The sequence below is a fragment of the Dunckerocampus dactyliophorus genome, chromosome 1 (assembly GCF_027744805.1).
Source record: "Dunckerocampus dactyliophorus isolate RoL2022-P2 chromosome 1, RoL_Ddac_1.1, whole genome shotgun sequence".
In the NCBI taxonomy this organism is placed as follows: domain Eukaryota; kingdom Metazoa; phylum Chordata; class Actinopteri; order Syngnathiformes; family Syngnathidae; genus Dunckerocampus; species Dunckerocampus dactyliophorus.
In genome coordinates this window covers 5955225-5977062 of record NC_072819.1, presented here as the reverse complement: position 1 = coordinate 5977062, position 21838 = coordinate 5955225, and the positions used below count along the sequence as shown (strand labels likewise).

At 37.2% G+C, this 21838-nt stretch overlaps 1 protein-coding gene across 2 annotated transcripts in view; it reads left to right on the top strand.

Annotated features, from left to right (window-relative positions):
* Positions 1 to 1202: 1202 nt before the first annotated feature.
* kcng1 (potassium voltage-gated channel, subfamily G, member 1) overlaps positions 1203 to 21838 on the top strand; it is a 30819-nt gene continuing 10183 nt past the window's right edge. Inside the window, exons 1-3 of one of the 2 annotated variants that reach the window (XM_054784932.1) lie at positions 1203 to 1532; positions 3039 to 3394; positions 13452 to 13785. The gene's annotated coding sequence lies outside the window, so the exon portion shown is untranslated. Of the gene's footprint in view, positions 1533 to 3038; positions 3418 to 13451; positions 13786 to 21838 lie in introns of both variants that reach the window. The other variant, XM_054784924.1, reaches the window with a different exon arrangement.

Here is a 21838-nt window from a genome sequence, read left to right as displayed (position 1 = left end):
GAGGAACTTGCACGGAAGCTGCCGACGAAACTGTTCAACAAGTCGTGCAATGTTTAGCGAAGCAGCGGCGCCCTCTGCTGGCCGGAAGCGTCAAGTGCAAGGAGACGCTCGCTCCTGCTCACGTGTGGGCGCTTTGGCGTAACAGGGTGACTTTACGAAGTAGCAGCAGTCGTTTTGAAGAAGACACGATCTTTGAACGTGGTGCTCGTTCAGCCACAGATGATGACACATTTTGGGGAAGGGTTAAAAGCTTGAGTGGCAACGGTTGCTGTGGAGACAAGCCCGGAGTTTTGTGGCTGCTTTCTATGAATGAAGCGTGTGTTCAGGACGTCTTTGCTTGATGATGTCAGCGCCAATGAAAAGACACACACGCGCAGAGTGACTCATGCAGGCTGTGAGGCTTGCAAAGAAATCCGAATGAAATCAGATTAATGACTTTGGCATTTCATTCATCTGCCAAAAAACAGAATGATGTCAACCCCTAAAGTAGAGGTGTCCAAAGCGCGGCGCGGGGGTCCTTTTCCGTTTTTTTGTATTCTAAAAATATAATTGAACAAGAAAACTACAAACAAACCCAAAACAAAACAAACAAAAAAAACACCAGAAAAAATAAAAATGAACAAATCAGCAGTAATTTGACAAGAATAAAGTCAAAATATTAAGAGAAAAAAATTATATGAGAATAAATTTGTAATATGAGGAAAAAGAATAGAGCGCATAGAGCTGAAATATTTTTTTTAAACCGTTATTTTTTAAAAGCCATAATATTATGAAAAACAAAACAAGATAACATCATTTTTTACAAATTCGGTTGGGGAAAAAAGGTATAATATTATGGGAATAAAGTGAAAATATTGTGGGAATAAAGCCATAATATTATTAAAAGAACATTTATGAAGGTTATTTAAGAAGAAAGTAAAAATATTTGGAAAATGTAAAATGACAGCAGCATAAATGTGATAGAAGATAGAAGTTGCTATTAATAATAGGCTTTGTCACCGATATAACAAAGCTGAGATGAAATATATATAACTTCTTAGCATATAAATACCCTCCGATGCAAAGCAGGCAGGGATAGAACTGCACCACCTCGCCAATCCAATAGAGGGCGGTAATAACAAGACTTACGATATGATGAACACTACCTACTTGTTTCTACTTTTACTTTACTGGTTTACTGCTTCGAAATACGTACATTATATTTACCGACACCACGAACAGCAGATAAGATGTATTCAATAGTAAAACACATGTAATTCAAAACTATACAAAAAAATCGTAACAATTTGGCGTTTTTTTTATAGTTTTTGGTTTGTTAATCCTGTAATCTTGTGACGTTGCGATTCTGAAGGTGGCTCGTGAGTGAGAGGTGGGGCTAAAACACACTACTGTCTGAGGATTGGTCGCTAGAGAGCGGTCACTTCCGCGTTAGATGTCATGGATTAAAAACAGAAAAGCGCCATTTTTTAATTTGATTGATTAGAGCGGGAAGAGGCACGATTCAACATGGGACGACGGTGACATCCTTTAAGGTAAATCACAATTTCGGGTTAAATGTGTTGTCATTTTTCTAGCGCCCTGCATCACTGTGGGAAAACGGAAAATAAGAGAGGATGATGTAACGTCATTCCATTTGCAATAATGTTAATTTTTGCCATTCCCACCCCCACAACTTTAAAGTCAGTTTCACTCCTACTAAATACTGAAGACAGCTATTTATACGGTATTATACCTATTTTACACAAGTAAGTTATCTTAAGTAGTGGGCGGATCTGATGGGAAAAAACAGCTGTAATGTTATGAGAAAAAAAGCCAAAATATTAAGAGAAAAAATTTGTATCGTAATGACAAAAAAGTCACAATTTTATGAGAATAAATTGGTAGTATTATGAGGACAAAATAATGTCATTTTACTAGCATGCAGTTGAAATATAAAAATTGTAATTTTTGGAAAGTTTGGTTGGGGAAAAAGTCATAATATCACGGGAATGTCGTCAAAATATTATGGGAATAAAGTCATAATTACAAGAAGAAAATTTACAAGAAGAAAGTTGAAATAGTTGGAAAATTAAAAAAACAGCAGAAATAGAAAAAAAAACAGCTGTAATTTTACAGGAATGAAGTCAAAATATTAAGTGAAACAAGTGTTTTTCTAATGAAAAAAAGTTGCAATTTTACAAGAATAAACTCGGCATATTATGAGGGAAAAAATGCCATTTTACGAGTTGAAATATTAAAGAAAAATGCCTTTTTTGTCTTAATATTATAAGAAACAGACAAAATTAAATAAAGCTGTAATTTTTTGGAAAATTGGGTTGCATAAAAAGTTAGAAAGTTATGAAAATAAAGTCAAAATATTATGATAATAAAGTCCTAATATTACAAGAAGAATATGTGTTAAAAGAAAGTTGAAATAGTTAAATAAAAACAGCAAAAATGGAAAAAAAACAGCTGTAATATTACAAGAATAAAGTAAAAGTATTCCGAGAAAAAAGTCGTATTCCAACGAGAAAAAAAGGTGCAATTTTACGAGAATAAACTTGTAATATTATGAGGATATAAAATAATGTCATTTTAGTAGCGTAGAGATGAAATATTAAAGACAAAAGATCTTATTTATTTAAAGTCATAATATTATATGAAAGAATAAAGGCGCAATTTTTGGAAAATTAGGTTTGGGGGGAAAAGTCATAATATTATGGGAAGGTAGTCATAATAACGAGAAGAAAATGTACTCAAAGAAAGTTTGTCTTTTCTTTTATTTATTTATTTCTATGAATTTTCTTTTCTTTATTTATTTCTTTATATATTTTATGTTAATGTTTTTCTTTTAAGCAATTAATCAATTTATTTACTTGTTTATTTATTTATTTTTATTTTGCCAGGTTTTTGTTGTATTTATTTACTTCTCACTTGTTTTTATTTTATTATTTTTAAATTTGCCTTGTATTTATTCTATTTTATTTTAATGTGTCTTGTTTTTCTTATTGATTAATTAATTACTAATTACTGTACATCGCCATGTTTGTTATCTCCAGAAATGATGTCACCGGCGTCGCTGACTGGTTAAAATTGCCTGAACAGTCTATGGCTGCAGCGCTCCCTTACTTTGCCATACGCATGACAGCCACAAATGCCTCCGAAAAGAAATTAATATTCTGCAGATTACAAGCTGCAAGTCGTGAAATATGCAGCCAGAAACGGTCATCCAGCAGCAGAAAGAAAGTTTGGAGTGAACGAGAAACTTGTGAAGGACTGGCGAAAACGACTGCAATGAAGAAAACCAAAAAAAGCTAACTGCGGGCTCAAAGCTGGATGGCCACAGGTCGAGGAACACGCTGACAAATGGGTGCTCGAGCAACGTGCTGCCGGGAGAGGCTTGTCAACAATGCAGGTACGGTACGTCTCCACGCCCAGGTAGGTGCCAAGGCCATGAATATACATGACTTTGCGGGTTGTTTAGGCCAGTGGTCACCAACCTTTTTGAACCTGCGCAAGATATTTTGTTTCTGCAGCGATGCAATGACAAATGAGCAACGGGCCACAGATGGCCCCTGAGCCGCACTTTGGGTACCCCTACACCTCTACTTTTGATCCGGGTTGGGCTCCGTGAGCCAAACTCTTATTTGGCTTGTTGGCTCAGTGTAGTGGGCGAGCGATGCAGATTGAGGCTGGTCAAAGCGCCACGACTGGCAGCCCTTAACGAGCGGCGGCGTCGCAGCTTCTTTGGAGGTGCACGTCTATGGAGTTATGTTTGTGCCTCAACTATGAGTTAGCAAAGGCAGATTTAACGGGCTGCGCAGGCACATCACTGCCTGCGCTCTGTCACTCCCTCCCTCTCTCGCTACACCTTTTTTGCTAGCGCGGGGGGCGGGTTGGTGTACGAGGTGAGTGTGAGTGTGCATTAGTGTACCTCCGGACGGGTTTTGGGGACTGGGCTCCTTACTGGGGCTTGCGGGTTGCTGCCTGGATAGCGGCGTGGCGGGCGGGCGTGTTCAGTGAGCAAAATGCGTGCCTGTTGGTTGCTTCTCCGGGAGGTGGGGACACTTGATGTGATAATACATTTTTTTCAAATGTTCTCGCGATCGACCGGCAAAGTCCCAAAGATCAACTAGTAGCTCACGATCGACGGGTTGGTGACCCCTGGTTTATGCTGTAGTTATCTGAATATGCTACGTTAACATACCACCTATTCACGTTAGCTTAACAGTCGCCTATTTAGCCTGTTGTTCTCCGTTTTATTATTACTATAACTTGCCTTTCAAGATGAAATGTCTTGGTCTCTGATTTTATAAAATAAATTCCCCCCCCCCCAAAAATGCGACTTATAGTCCAGTGCGACTTATATATGTTTTTTTCCTCTTCATTGTGCATTTTTGGCTGGTGCGACTTATACTCCGGAAAATACGGTATCATGTTTTTCAAGTCCTCTGACCTTGAAACTGACTTTTTTCGTCCCCGTTAGCGAGCGCTAAATCTCCGTATTTTTCTTTGAGAAGCGTGAAAGCGTCCATCTGTCAGCAAAGCTTTTTTGTTTGATGGCCAAAAGAGCACACTTTCCAGGCACTCAGCTTCAGCAGCACATTGGAATCACGGCTTTTTTGCAGCTCTGATGCATTTTCATTCATTTCCTTCCCCCTGCTGACACATTCCATCATCATCTGCACGCCGGGCGCTTGTCTTCACGCTGAATCGGGTTTCAGGCTTTCCACGCAGCCACACGTGAAAGCAGAACAATGCATTCCTGCCGAACAATAACACACATCAGGTGACCTCGTTAAAAGAAGACAGCGTGCAGCCGTCCCGCAGAGTTAAAGCAAGAAAGCCATTCCCCCCGCCCTCCTGGGCAGACATGAAGGAATGATTGAGGCGGCGTTAATTGAGTATTGGTGTAATCGCTTTGACAAACACGCTCTCATCCTCCTTCCGAGTCATTCAAGCACACATGTAAACACTCACTGCGGCGTTCCCACACTCAAAACGCAACACAATCAGCATCCTCGCGTAGCAACTGCACCGTAACCATGGCCACGCAATTACACTTAAAACACAGCCCTCCTGCTTTAACCTCACCCATAATTAGTCACCAAAATAGAAGCAAAAAAAAATCACCTCCCAAAAGATGGAACTGATGCAAATGGTGCCAAAAATAAATATAGCCTCATGAAATAAACAAGTCGTTAAATAATACGAGAACAAACACAAATGTCATTCAGCCATTTGTTTAAAAAGAGCCACCAAATGTAGAAATTGATGATAAAATAAATACACAGCCACGTTGCTTCTCAGAAATAAAAGAAATGAATCAAATATTGAAGAGACACGCCTTTCAAGAGCCAATTATTCCATTAAAATGATGAAATGAAATGTAAATTCATAACCATTAATGTCATTAAATCATTTCATTGATGTATATATTGATTAACAGCACCATGAAATGAAATATTAAAGAAATAAATAAGCCATGAAATAATCCATAATGCTATTAAATAAATAAGAAACAAATGTAAAAAGTAATTTAATAAATATAAATCGAAGTAAACATTTTTTTTTATTTATAATTTATAAATTCGTGATCAAATAAATATAAAGCCACGTTGCTTATCACGGTGTGACAACTTCATGGAATAAAATATTAAAGAAATAAACAAGTTGTTAAATAGTCAACAATGCCATTAAATGAATAATGAAAAAAATATTCCAAATGTAATTTAGTAAATAGGAATTTATACAATTATTTAAAAAGGCCATGACATTTCAAAATGAATTGCCAGCATCATGACATAAAATATTAAAAAAATAAACAAGTTGTTAAATAACAAATAATGCCATTCAATAAATAAGAAAAAACATTCCAAATGTAATTTAATAAACATTATGTAATACAATCATTTTAAAAGGCTATGAAATGTATAAATTGTTTGACGGCATCATAAAATAATATAATTATCAAGTAATTAAATACATAATAATTAAATACGTAAATGTCACTACATTTTTTTGAAAGCCATGAAATGTATAAATTCTTCATAAAATAAATGTACAGTGCAAATGTAAAGCCATTTTGCTTTTAAACAAGTCGTACAATCATCAATAATGCCAGTAAATAAATAAGAAAAAAATCATTAAAAATGTAGTTTAATAAATATTAATGTCACCGAATCATTTAAAAAGGCTGTGAAATGTATAAATTGATAGACAGCGTCATTATTATTATTAGTCTGTAATAAAATTTATCTGATAAAATAATTTTGCAAAATAAAAAAAATTATTGTTTGCTGTTTAATGTTATTGAAATATTTAAATATATATATGATATTATTAAAAAGCTAAATATAATAAAACTGTATAATGTAATTTTTATAAATAGAATGGTATACACGTTATATAAATTTTAGGGCTGTCAATCGATTAAAATATTTCATCACGATTAATCAAATGCGTCCATAGTTAACTCATAATTAATCACAGACAGAAAGAAGCTTTTATGTGTAATAAGTAGGGACGTAAATCGCTTTGTGGTAAACGATTGGATGCGCGTGTAGATACCATTGAAAAAGGATACATTTTAAAATCAGAATGATTCGATACTGCGTACAACCAATATGATTTGATTCAACGATTACATTTGTTGATGTAGACGTTAATCTTACATTATGAAATAGAGAAGCCAATTGTAGAAAAGTGGTCGCATTGACACAAGCCCCCAAATAGCTGTCCTCGGCTACGCCCGCCGGTAAATAGCAGCTCGTAACCCAAATTTTTGCTCGCAGTTCAAAGCAAAAAAATCAGCCGACACACGGCTTGCATCTAAAAAAAACACTCGGTGGTGTCCTACAAATTATTGCAGATAAACGATATTATTGTCAACATTATTTTGAGACAATTTTTTCATGAATGAAATTCATATTATATGGCATAACAATGCGAGTACACCGTATCACTCCACATAGTGAACCCTCTTGTCATCCAGCCTGTTTGGTAGAGAGAGAGGAGGAAAACAAACACGCATGCACATCTCAATTTATCTGGGCCGGCAAAATTATCAAGTTTGTTTTTATTTATCGTGCGATTAATTGCGATTAATTTATTGATTATCGTGACAGGCCTAAAAAAAATACCCTTTTCTTTGTACATTTCTGCTCAATATTTGTTCCCGTTTCTGCGTTTCCTCAAGCTATAGTGCGTGCCGAGGGTTAAACAGGATGTGCGCACGTTAATCGCAGGTCCAAAAAACATAGTGCCGTTAAAGGAAATTTCGTTGACACTTGTTCAGTTTTCAACATATATATATATATATATATATATATATATATATATATTTTAAAAAATTTGAAGTCAAGAAACGTTTTTAACAAGTAAAAGTAAAGAAAAGTAGCAGTTAAGAAAAAAAATCTGTAAAAAAAAAACTGTTTTTAAAAATGTCATTTTACAAATTCAGTTAAAAACAAGTTCAAAAACTGTAAAAAGTATTTTTAAAAATGTAAGTGAAAAATCAGTTGTTTAAAATTCTGTTATAAAAAATTTAAGTAAAAAACAGATTTAAAAAGTTCTGCTTAAAAAAATGAAAGTACATTTAAAAAATATATATTTATTAAAAAATTAAAGTGAAAAGGTTTTAAAATTTAGTTTTAAAAAGTTAAAGTAGAAAAATACCAGTTTTGAAAAATTCATTAAAAAAAAGTAAAGATCAGGTTTTTTAAAATTCTGTGTTCAAAACATTCAAAGTGTCAAACAGGGCGTGCGCATGTTAATAGCGCGTCAAAAAATATTCCTGTTAATGCTTTATGAATTCTGACGGTCCTAGTAAATTTATATGTAAAGCATTATTTAAAAATGTAAACATTTTAAAAAGAAGTAAAAATAATGTATATAATGAAATCATTTTCCTAAATAAAACAATGTTGTTTGTTTGTTGTGTAATGATATGAAATAAGTACATGTATATAATAAGCAATGAACTGGCATCCGTTTGCCAGGGTAGAACAAAGTGTGGCCTAATGCTCGTTTTTTATGGGCCCGTGGCATATTGAGAAGTTCAAATTCAAGCGAATAAATAGGAAAAATTGAGCTGGCATGCTTGGAGTTTTCTATATGCCGCCCTTGGTGGAAAAAGTTTGGACACCCCTGCACTATCACGTACCTCTGACACTTAACTATATTTCATGTAATGGTTTCAAAGATAGAAACTGCAGCAGGTGCAAAAAGAGATGCAGTGTGTCGCTGCTTTGTTGCTTCCAGGTGTATTCCAAAGTACCTTTCCTGCCCTGGAGACATGACACACAAACACACACACACGCACACTGTCAGCCATCATGACACCTCAGCGACAAGGTTTCTTTTGACACTAAGCGCTCGCTGGGCTCCACAGTCCTCTTCAATGCTATTTTTGGTATGGAGTCATGTGACCCGGTGACACGAAAAGCTGAGAAGTGATATTACCATGACAACTGCTCTTGTTTGCTGTTAGACTGCGTTCATATTCTGACATATAGTCATTTTTACGGTTGTCTTCTTGGAGAGATTCTGGATTCTTCCGGGTTCTGGCACCCGCTTCAGCAAAGGCGGCGCCCGTTTGAAATCCTCCTGGACTCTCGGCCAGGCCAAGCGCTGTCGCTAGTTTGTCATTTTCACTTTCTTCAAAGTTACACACACCTTCTGACGCCGTGTTCCCGGGAGGTGAGGTGCTGGAACTGTGAGGATGGAAGACAACAGGACCTCCAGAACCTTTGTCCATCCATCCATTTTCTATACCGCTTCTTCCTCATTAGGGTCGCGGGGGCATGCTGGAGCCTATCCCAGCTGACTTCGGGCAACAGGCGGGGTACACCCTGGACTGGTCGCCAGCCAATCGTTGTGTTTGTTGAAAATGTGTTCAAGCTGAGAGGTTCCACTGCTATGAAGGTTCATGTTTTTCTTTGTTACCAAATCATTTTTTAGACGTAGAATTTATGGAATTGAATTTTTTGCGTTTGAATTTTGTGAAGTAGTTTTTTTTTGTCAAATTATGGTGAAAATTCCATTCCAATTCAATTAAAATTTGTTGTAATTAATTGAATATTATTTTTAATACATTAAAATTAATTTATGGATTTGAATTTTATGCATTTGAAAATGTTATTTGCATGAAATTGTGGTGAAAATTTAATTTAATTTTGTTTTTAAAAATTAGTTTAAAAAACTAGTTTAACAAAATTCAAGTTAATTTTTTGTTTAATTCAGTTAAAAAATGTAAGTTAAAAATCATTTAAAAATATATATTTGAAAAATTTTAACTACATTTTTTTAAATTCAGTTTTGAAAAGTAAAAGTAGAAATTTAGCAGTTTTGAGAAATATATCAAAAAAATCTGTTTTAAAAATGTAATTAAAAAACTTTAATCAAACAGTAATTTGTTAAAATAAATAAATAAATAAAAGTTTTTTATTTTAGTTAAAATTAAAGTGAAAAAAACAGTTTTGAAAAATATATTTAAAAAATATATATATATTTTTTAAATGTAGTTTTAAAAAGTAAAAGTACAAAAATAGTAGTTTTAAAAAATTCATTTAAAAACAGTTTTCAAAAATCTGTTTTTAAAAGTGTAAAAAGTAAACATGTTTTAAAATGTAGTTTAAAAAAATACGTCAAAAAATAACTTCCAAAATTCTATTAAACAATCTGATGTTTAAAACAATGGTGGTAAAAAAATCAGTTTATATCAATTCAGTCCTAAAAAAAAATCTGTTAACAAATTAATTGTAAAAAAAACTAAAGGAAAAAAATAAAAGTTTAAAAATCAGTTATAATTATTCAGTTATAAAAATAATCAGTGCAAATAAATCAGATATTTCTAACCGCACAGACACACTTCTAGTTTTGTAAGCCCCCTGTCACGTGACGACGCAATTTGTACCTGATTGGCTGGCTCTGAGACGCAATCGATTGCTTTGGTCTCCATTTATCGGAAGTGTATCTGTTTGGAAACATCAAAAAAAAAAATTAGCACAGACTTTTTATCAACAAATTTTTTATTCACTGAAATTTTCATCATATTTTGATGTTTAAATAAAAAAGAATGTAGTTTGCCAAAAATGGAGTTAGATAAACTGAGTGTGTGAAAAGCTTTGGTAGTAAAGAAATGAACCTTCTTCATGGCGACATGCCGTGAAAGGCGTGTATATTGAAATAGAATTGAAATATAATTGAATGAAATGGAATTGGAGTCTCAGGTGACACACTGTTAGCTCGCTGTTGATTGGTTAATTATTATAGTTTGTGCGGCAGAGCGTTAATGAGAAGACGAGATGATCTCATCGTCCTCCTACACCAGACGGCATGGACACGCTGTATCAAACGCAGAGTTCAAGTCTGTTGTCCAACATGCAGCAGTGGTGGTGCTTGAATGCACATTTTAGAAATGTCCGCCTTATTTATTTCATCTGCAAGAAATATCCTCCCACGGCGCGTTCTCGTCAGGGCTCTTCGTGGTCTTCTTTGTTGTTCAGCAGGGGTGCGGAGCAGCGCATCCGGCTGTCAACGGCGAGCCCGCGATGCTTTTTACAGTCATTGCAACCATTCTCTGAACTTTTGTGCTTTAGTGCAGAATGAATGCGTCTCGCTATGCTAAGCAATAATGCTGTTAGATTGCTTGTGGTGGCAGTGGGAGTACAGTACTTCCTGTCCAATTAGCCAGTTAATACGCAAAGTAACTTCCAGGAAGTGGTGCCACAGCAACCCGCCCGCAGCTTTTACCCTGCAAAAATGGACCCCCATTATGTCAAATTGACTTTTTAATGACATAGGAACTTGGCAAATGTGACATCTTTTCATGACATGAAAAAGCTCCTTCCTCACGGACACGATGCGCTAATGTACGTGTGCTTACGTATGACTGCACGTGTACATACAGTATGTATTACTGTACATGTACTAAAAAATTTCAGTTTGAAAAAAATGAAAATAATCAGAATTTGAAAATTCTGTTTTAAAAAAATGTGTGTAATGACATTGCATTTGAATGGGTTATAAATTGAAAACATTTGAAATGTGGGAGTTTCCACTGCAATGAAGGTTAATTTTGATTATTTTATTATCATTTTGTAGACCCTGAATTTATGGGATTCATTTTTTTTTGCATTAAATTATGGTGAAAATTTAGTTAAAAAAAAGTTTAAAAAATATTTGTAAAAAAATTATCTTTGAAAAGATTCTAGTAAAATATAAGTACATTTTTTTTTTATTTGAAATTTAAAAATTCAGTTTAAAAAAAAGTAGAACATTAGGAGTTACTTCTTTTAATAATTAAAAAAAATCTGTTAAAGAAATAAGTTCTAAAAACATGTAAAAAAAATCATAATTCGGTAAAAAAAAAAAAAAAAAAAATCAGTTTAAAATTCTATTTAAAAAAATTATGTAAAAAAAAAATTCTGTTTTTCAAATTCCATCGATCCATTATGAATACATTAATTAAAGGAAAGGAAAAAGCTCCTTCCTCAGGGACACGATGCCGCCCCTGACTCGCCCCCAGCTAGATGAGCCCGCCTTGTGACAGCTTTGTAAAAAAAACAATAAAAACCAAAAACAGGCTTTGCTATACATCTGAAAAAACTGCAAAGCTAATTGTGTGAAACTTTTAAGGATCTTCAGGATTTTGTAAACACGATTTTTAAAATTCAATGAGCACCTCAATTGCAAGGTGTATAGAATATGAGATTTGGACATTTCCCTCACTTTTTTGGGACCAGTTTGGTCCCATTTGACTTCCAGAGGGAGCACATATTTTAATATACACTAATCCTGACATATTATCTTGTTTTACTCATCAATACCAACCAAATCTAAGCCTACTACGCCCACCACTAGATGGAGGACAGCTTTGTAATAGAGGCAGGCTTTGCTACACGTCTTAAAATGCAGCCTGGTATCCAAGTGGCAGTCAGTCAGCTACAGACGTGGGAGCTGTAAGTTTGATCATGGAGTTTTTCTTCAGTGAATATGCAAAGCTCGCATGATGTTAGCACTGTAGCATCATAGCTATGCTAGTGCTGCTAGTGTTTCTTGATCAACATGTGTTGGGATGTTATCCTGCTCTGCTTTGGATCTTTTGCCATGCATGCTTTTTAACATTGTTAGCCTTGACATCTTACTGCACCCGCAGGGCCCACACGCACACACACGTACACACACACACGTACACACACACACGCACTGCGTTGCTTATGGTGTAAGATGTGGTCTTTTCTCATATAACTGGCAAAATAACGCAAGAATACTCCAAAAACAGCTCCAAATAACGACCGGGGTCTCTAATTAGCTCCTGGTCAGAAAACGTCGGCATTGGCAATAGGCTGTAGGCAAGCGCCTATTATTAGTATGGACATTATGCTTTGCTCTTTCTTTTCCCCATTTTTGCTCTTGTTGTTTTTAAATAATCTTCTCAATGTTTCGTCCTATAATAATATGACTTTATTTGCATATTTTTACTTTATTCCAATAATATTTTAATGTTTTTTCCAACAACTTTATTTTCTTTTGTTTGTCTCATAATATTACAACTTTAAAAAAATAACATTTATTCTTTAATACTTCATAATTATGACTTTATTCCTATAATATTTTGAAAAGTATTACTTTTTTTTGTTAGAATGCCAATTTTTTCTCTTAATATTTTTACTTTATTCTTGTAAAATTACAGCTGTTTTTTCAATTTCTGACTTTTTCAACAACAACAAAAAATCCAAGTATTTCACCTTTCTTCTTGTAAATGTCCTTCTCGTAATAATGACTTTATTTATTCACATAATATTTGGGCTTTATTCTCGTAATATTATAACTTTTTTCCCCAACCTGATTTTTCCATCAAGTCCTGTGTATTTATGAACCTAGACTTACATTTTTTCTTTAATATTTCAACTCTATGATACTAAAATGACATTATTTTTCCTCATAATATTACGAGTTTATTCTCTTAAAATTTAGACGTTTTTTCTGGTTAGATTATGACTTTTTTAAATTCATATTTTGACTTTATTCTCATAAATTTACAGCTGTTTATTTCCATTTTAATTATTATTATATTATTATTGTAATTTTATTATTGTTAATTATTATTGTTCTTATTTAATAATTTAATATTTTTATTTAAGGATTTTTAATAATTATTTATTTTATATTTGAATTATTTCAAATTATTATTTTTTATAATTATTATTTTTTTAAATTATGCCTTTATTCCGACAATACTTTGACTTTATTCTTGGAATATTCTAAATTTTTCTGCAAACTAATTTTCCAAAAATTACAACTTCACTTTGCTGATTTGTTTCTCAAAATTTTGCAACTTCCGAAAAGTGTTTTTTCTTTAATATTTCAACTTTAAGCTACTAAACTGACAGTATTTTTCCTCATAATATTATGACATTATCACCGACAATGAGCGGACTCGTCAATCGTGTTGACTTTTCGCGCAGGCGGCTCCCGACTCCGGGACAGGCGAGTTCGGAGGTCACGTCAGACATTTTCGTGCGGCTCCGATCCAGAGAGCGAGATGATGATGAGGGTGGGAAAGGTGGAGTGGGAGCCGGGTAGCGCTCTCCAGAAGGCGGTTGCCATGGATTTCTCGCCCAAAGCTTGCGCTTCAGCGGCACGTCCCACTTGTGATGTCAGAGATAGAGAGAGAGAGAGAAAGAGGCAAGGAGCCTGTTGCTCATCATCATCATCATCATCATCCAAGCTGCTGCGTCTTCCTCCTTCGCCCTTGGGCATCTTTTAGCCACCAAACAGCTGCTCCCATTCAAAGTCACAGTGAGTATGCTTTTTCTTTAACATCTGTATGTGTGTGTGTGTTCTATTTCTTTCCTCCCATCGTCTGGTGTCACATGACCACGCTCTCACAGCCAGAAGTTGGCACCTTCAGACTTTTTTGGTGGCGAAGCGTCGGCAAGGAGCGCCTCCTTCTCCTTGCTTTGCTTTTCTTTCCACGTGTCATTTGTATACAGAGCGCCATATGCAAAAGATACTAACATGCTAACTTGTCACAAGTCATGTACATGTACTTGTGTATTAGTGTACATGTACTTACAGTATATGCATGCACCTCTGTATGAATATACATGTACGTATGTATGACTATATATATGACTGTACTTGCACTTATGTGTGACTACGTTTGCTTATGTATGACTGTACATGTGCTTATGTATGACTGTACATGTACTTATGTATGGTTGTACATGTACTTATGTATGACTGTATGTGTGCTTATATATGACTGTACATGTGCTTATGTATGACTGTACATGTACTTATGTATGACTATGTGTGCTTATATATGACTGGACATGTGCTTATGTATGACTGTACATGTACTCATGTATGACTGTACTTATGTACATGTATGTGTGTGTGACTGTACATGTACTTATGTATGACTACTTATGTACATGTATGTGTGTGACTGTACATGTACTTATGTATGACTGTATGTGTGCTTATATATGACTGTACATGTGCTTATGTATGACTGTACATGTACTTATGTATGGCTGTACTTATGCACATGTACTTGTGTGCGACTGTACATGTGCTTATTTATGACTGTACATGTACTTATGTATGGTTGTACATGTACTTATGTATGACTGTTTGTGTGCTTATATATGACTGTACATGTGCTTATGTATGACTGTACATGTACTTATGTATGACTATGTGTGCTTATATATGACTGGACATGTGCTTATGTATGACTGTACATGTACTCATGTATGACTGTACTTATGTACATGTATGTGTGTGTGACTGTACATGTACTTATGTATGACTACTTATGTACATGTATGTGTGTGTGACTGTACATGTACTTATGTATGACTACTTATGTACATTTATGTGTGTGACTGTACATGTACTTATGTATGACTGTATGTGTGCTTATATATGACTGTACATGTGCTTATGTATGACTGTACATGTACTTATGTATGGCTGTACGTATGCACATGTACTTGTGTGTGACTGTACACGTATGTATGACTGTACTTATGTACATGTATGTGTGTGTGACTGTAGATGTACATATGTATGACTGTACATGTGCTTATGCATGACGGTACATGTACGTATGTATGTATTACTGTATATGTACTTATGTATGACTGAACATGTACTTCTGTATGACTGTACATGTACCTCTGTATGACTGTACATGCACTTATGTACACGTACTTTTGTATGACTTTACATGTACTTACGTATGCTTGCATGTCTTTACAAAGCATTTCAGCACAGCCCACAGGGGGCACCACAAGTGCCATTTCCAGTCACAGAGTGGATCTTTGATTTGCTTTTTTTGCAGGAGGTCCTTAAAAACAGCAGAGCGCTCCTGTCATATAATGAATCGTTGATTCGCGTTCTTGTAGTAGGCCCTTGGAAACAGCAGAGTGCTCCTGTCATTTAGAGGATCTTTGATTTTTTGCAGTACGTCCTTAAAAATAGCAGAGTCCTCCCATTAGAAAGCATCTTTGACGAGCATAATGGCAGGAGGTTCTTAAAAACAGAAGATCACTCCTGTCATATAGATCATCTTTGACTTTCGTTTTTTCAGCAGGTCCTTAAAAACAGCAACACGCTCCTGTCATCTAGAGGATTTTTGACAGGCATTTTTGCAGTAGGTGCTTAAAAACAGTGGAACAGTCCTGTCATATAGAGGATCTTTGATTGACTTATTTTGCAGTAGGTCCTTGGTCACAGAGGAAAGAATATGATAAATATGATGCGTGTAAAAATGTGTTAGCGCAGTGACCTTGCTTCAGTGCAAGAGCACAACACACGTCAACAATGGTGAGAAAGGTACTGCATGTACATCACATCATCAAAGTACTGCATGTACATCATCAACATCAAAGTACAGCATGTGCATCGAATAATTAGCATCAACGCCTCCCAAGCAGTCACCCCAACCCTTCCACTTACACCCTCACTCTCTTTTTTTTCAGCGCTTAACTTCTTTTCATGCTTGTGGGTTTTTTTGTTGTTCAACGATGACAACACTTTCACCCAGCAGCATATCAGTGCTTTCAGCCCTTCGGCAACAAACTTCATCATGGTGTCGCCCACACACAAACAAACCACGCCCACAAATGCACCGCAAACCTTTTCATCTACCCTACACAAAGCAACTTTCATGCCGCATACAGGATCCTTGACTAACGTTTTTGCAGTAGGTCTTTAAAAGCAGAGCGCTCCTATGTTGTAGAGGATCTTTGAGTTGCCTTTTTTGCGGTAAGTCTTTTAAAACAGCAGAGCACTTCTGTGTTGTAGAGGATCTTTGATTCGCTTTGTCAGGTCCTTAAAAACAGCAGAGTGCTCCTGTGTTGTAGAGGATCTTTGAGTTGCCTTTTTTGCGGTAAGTCTTTTAAAACAGCAGAGCACTTCTGTGTTGTAGAGGATCTTTGATTCGCTTTTTCAGGTCCTTAAAAACAGCAGAGTGCTCCTATGTTGTAGAGGATCTTTGATTCGCTTTTTTAGATCCTTAAAAACAGCAGAGCGTTCCTGTGTTGTAGGCGATCTTTGAGTCGCATTTTTGTTGGAGGTCCTTAAAAACATGTCCCAAGAACCCTTATGCTTGAGGTGGTGGGTCTGTGGGTTCGAGATCCCGTGTGGCTTCTTCGGGCTGGGCCCGGCCGGATACCACGAGTGAAGGCCCGACCACCAGGTGCTCACCTGCGAGCCTCTGCCCCGAGTCTGGCTCCAGGGTCGGGCCCCGGTATCCTACGTCCGGGCGAGGTGTGGTCCCTCCTCTTGAGTTTGTTCATAGGGTCTTCTGAATCGCTCTTTGTCTGGCTCCTCACGTGGGACCTGTTTGCCTTGGCAGACCCTACCAGCAGCGTATAGCCCTGGACGACATAGCTCCTACGACGACTCGGGCACTCAAACCCCTCCACCACGGTAAGGTGGTTATTCACGGGTTGGGAGTGAGGTCCTGCCCCAGGTGGAGGAGTTCAAGTATCTCGGGGTCTTGTTCACAAGTGAGGGAAGGTTGGAGCGTGAGGTCGACAGGCGGATCGGCGCAGTGTCTACAGTAATGCGGTCGCTGTCCCGGACCGTCGTGGTGAAGAGAGAGCTGAGCCGGACAGTAAAGCTCTCGATTTTCCGTTCGATCTATGTTCCCACCCTCACCTATGGTCATGAGCTTTGGGATTGCGGATACAAGCAGCTGAAATGAGTTTCCTCCATAGGGTGGCTGGGCTCACCCTAAGAGATAGGGTGAGGACGTCGGTCATCCGGAAGGGGCTCAGAGTAGAGCCGCTGCTCCTTCACATCTAGAGGAGCCTGTTGAGGTGGCGTGGGCATCTCGTCCGGATTCCTCCCTGGCGAGGTGTTCCGGGGATGCCCAGCCGGGAGAAGGCCCTGGGGCGGACCCTAGGGCACGCTGGAGGGATTATGTCTCACAGCTGGCCTGGGAACGCCTTGGTGTCCTCCGGGTGGAACTGGAAGAGGTGGCCAGTGACCGAGAAGTCTGGACTTCCCTACTCAGACTGCTGCCCCCGCGACCCGGACCCAGATAAGTGGACAAAGATGATTGGATGGATGGATGGTCCTTAAAAACAACAGAGCACTCCTGTGTTGTAGAGGATCTTTGATTCGCTTTTTTTGCAATAGACTCTTAAAAAAAACAGCAGTGTGCTCCTCTATTGTAGAGGATCTTTGATTCGCTAAGTGGAAATAAATGGATGGATGGGTGGTCCTTAAAAACAGCAGAGTGCTTCTGTCATATAGAGGATCTTTGACTGGTGTTACCATATTGCTGGTGTTTTTATTTATATTTGTTGATGGCTTTATTAGTTTATTTATGACTGTATTGTACATTTTGTGAGGTTTAAATGTGTCTTGCATTGACGTCATTTATATTCATAATGAAAGCAAAAATGGAATTAAAACAACAAATACAATGATTTTATGTTAACATGATCCAAAATAAGAATAAGGGGTTAGTTTTGTTGAAAGAGCTGAGTGAAGGAGGAGATGCTCCGTAGGAGATGCTCCATCCCAGCCAGCCACATAGGAGATGGCGTCTGTAGGAGATGCTCCATCCCAGCCAGCCACATTGGAGATGGCGTCCGTAGGAGATGCTCCATCCCAGCCAGCCACATAGGAGATGGCGTCTGTAGGAGATGCTCCATCCCAGCTAGCCACATAGGAGATGGTGTCTGTAGGAGATGCTCCATCCCAGCCAGCCACATAGGAGATGGCGTCTGTAGGAGATGCTCCATCCCAGCCAGCATGTTCTGCCACGCCTCTCAAAGTTTGAAGAGGTGATCAATCATCAGCTCTCCCTCCTTTTGGTCATTATGGCCGTAATGAGACCAACTAATGACTTGTTCCACTTTTAACTACTCAGAGTGGCAGTCTGATTCCCCTGGACAAAGTCATTAGGACGTGCTATTCCCAGGTGTGTGCAGGTGTCATGCCTGCCATGCACACACTAGATAAACGTAGATACTGTATATATTTGCATATATTTATATACCATGTGACATTTACTGTACAGGAGATGGGAGAGTCCAGAAGAAGTCATGGTGGCCAAATTGTGGCACGGGGTCATTTTTGCTCCGTTCGCTTTTTATTGGCCCTCGGCATATTCTAAAATAAAAGGCTGATATGAATGATACGTCTTGGAAAAGTGTCATGATAACCATAGAAAAGGAAGCACAGAGTGACATAGGAAAGAGTGGTTGCTCAGTGCAACATGAGCAGAGCACTTTCTTCCCTGACAGCTCCAAAGTGTTAAAGTGGATTTTTTTGTCTTCCCGGGTCAGCGCCCGCTACCGTCTGTCACCTCATCCCATCGGGGCCGCCGCCGCTGCTGAATTCTGGTTGCGACCTGTCAGGGGTTGACGGGGCCGGTTTGAAGTGCCTCCTGACCGCTGATTGTCACGCTTTTAGCAGGAAGTGCATTCAGGTCGACGGCAGAAGAAGGACATCGGAAGACAAACAGGTTGATTCACGCTAGCTTGGTGTCACGCCAGCTTGATCATCGATGAGCGTGCAGGCGCAAGGAGTAGCAACTGTGTGGATGCTGACGTTTGTGGCAGCAACTCAGCATTTCAAAAAGGCTCCTGCTAGAATTCCAACACAGAGAAACTCTCCACTTTGGACTGTTAGGGAATTTAAGCAGATTCCCGGAGAGGGAGAGAAAAACATCATCATTGCTGGAAACAACATCCTCTGAGAGTCATTAGAGGACTGTTAGAGTAACAGGAAGTGAATTAATGTAAAGACACCGGCGTTTTAACCCGAGAGAGGCGGAACCACTCTCTGGTTTCAGATGTCCTTCCGAAAACGGACCGCCCATGGTGAGCGACGAATATGTTGGAGCCTCGTCGCCGACTCGCATGTTAGTTCCGTGAGTCACGCACAGATGGCGGAGAATCTGTCCAATTGTCCTCGATGCATCACTTCATTCACACTCGATCATCTTAGTCATTGATTGGCCTTCATGTCATTGTCTCTCTCTCTGTCTCTGTGTGTGTGTGCCTCCAAAGCTGAACACAATCCGTTCCTCCACATTTCTGCTTTTTAAAAAAAAAAAATTCCACCCGTTTCAACTTTCTTCTTGTACATTTTCTTCTCGTGATATTACGGCTTTCTTTACATATTATAACTTCCCCCCCAAACTAATTTTATTTATTTTATTTTGTTTAGTTGGTTTCTCATTATATTACACCTTTAAAAAAAAAAAACATTTTTTCTTTAATATTTCAACTCTATGCTACTAAAATGGCATTATTTTTCCTCCTAATGTTACCAGTTTATTCTCGTAAAATTGCAACTTTTTTCCTTGACTACAACTTTTTTCTCACTTTATTCTCATAAAATTTCTACTGTATTTTAAATTTTTCAACTATTTCAACTTTCTTCTTGTAAATGTTCTTCTCGTAATATTATGGCTTTATCCCCATAATATTATAACTTTTCCCTCAAGCTAGTTTTCCAAAAATTGCAACTTTATTTTGTTTTGTTTGTTTCTCATAATATTATGCATATTTTTAAAAAATGTCTTTAATATTCCAACTTTATGTTACTAAAATGACATTATTTTCCCTCCATAATAAGTTTATTCTCGTAAAATTGCGACTTTTTTTCTTGTTGGACTACAACTTCTTACCCTTAATATTTTCTCTTTATTCTCGTGAAACTTTTTCTGTTTAGTTTTTTTAATTTTCCAACCATTTCAACTTTCTTCTTGTGAACATAATGTACGTTTTTGTTAGCACCGTAGAAAAAAAGGAGTCTTCAATGAACCTAACATACGCTTTTGTCAGTGTCATCGAAAATGTAGTCTCCGATGAACATAACGTACGTTTTTGTAAACGTCGTATGAAAAAGTACTCTTCAATGACTATAACGTACGATTTTGTTAACGTTGTATGAAAAAAATGTATTCTTCAATGAACATAACGTAGGTTCTTGTTACAACGTTGTTGAAAATGTAGTCCCGGATGAACGTAACGTACGTTTTTGTTAACATTGTAGAAAAAAATCGTGTTTTGCATGAACGTAAATGACGTGTTTTTCATAGTTGAAGACAGTTTAGTTTTGGATGAAGTGATTTTGTGTATGAAAAGGATAACTGGTGACTATGCTTCATGTGGATGACTTCATATGGGTGGCAAGGCGTGTGTGGGGATATGGAGCTGCTCAGCTTTTGCGGTCTGGGTTGGATAAAAGGCTTTTCCTTGGTAGCGGGATGGAGAAGGCGCGACAGGAAGCGCAACGCAAGCCAGTGAGTCAACATGAGAGAACAAGCTCTGCCATCACGCCGGCACACGGACAGGCCAGAACGCCGCCGATCTGGTGGAGGGAACAGCCTTGTTGCCTTCCACCATCCCGTTCTTGCACTTTCCTTCTTGCGCGGAAAATGCTGGGAAAAGCGCAAAGAGGCAAAAAAAAGCACAGCAGTGTTTTCAAGTGAGGATTCAAACAGCCTGGGGGGGTTAAGTGTGATTTAATGCAGTAGGAGAGCGGCGTAGGCCCGTGCGCGTCTGTGGGTGTATTCCTAACCTCTCATGCACTCGCACTACTTTCAAACCCAAAGGATGCTCCTATTCCGCTGTTATTTTTGGCTGTTCACGCTGAGGAATTGTCGTTGTATGAAAGGATGCAGTTTTTAAAAGTTGCTTTTTCAACAGTTTCGATGAATTAACAAATTATTCCTGATTGTCCACATGCTAGATCATTTTTCTTGGACCGTTAAGTAGCTGATGAACAGCAGATGAACGCAGCTTTTTCCATCAGTGAAAGGCAATTAGAATTGTAGATGACGCATTGCTGTTTTTAATAAACCTTGTTTAATTGACTCATTTATGCCGACAGCTCGTCAAGTCCCGGTCCACCGTCTTCTTATTACAGTAATACCTCGCCACTTCAAATTTCTAATAAAACTAAAAACCCTTCTCATAAAATTCCCGTAATATTACAACATTTTTCCCAAAGTATTCTTTCAGAATGACAGCTTTATTTTGTTTTGTTTGTTTCTCTTTATAATAAGACTTTAAAAAAACATACATGTTTTAAATATTTCAACTCTATGCTGCTAAAATGACATTATTTTTCCTCATAATATTATGTTTATATTATGTTTATTGTTATAAAATGGCGACCTTTGTTCTCATTAGAATACAAATGTATTCTCTTAATATTTTGACTTTATTTATTATTATTATTATTATTATTATTATTTCTCCAACTATTATTACTTTAAAAAATGATTTCCTTTAATATTTCAGCTCCATGTTATTAAAATGACAATATTTTCCCATCATAATATTACAAGTTTATTGTCTTAAAATTGTGA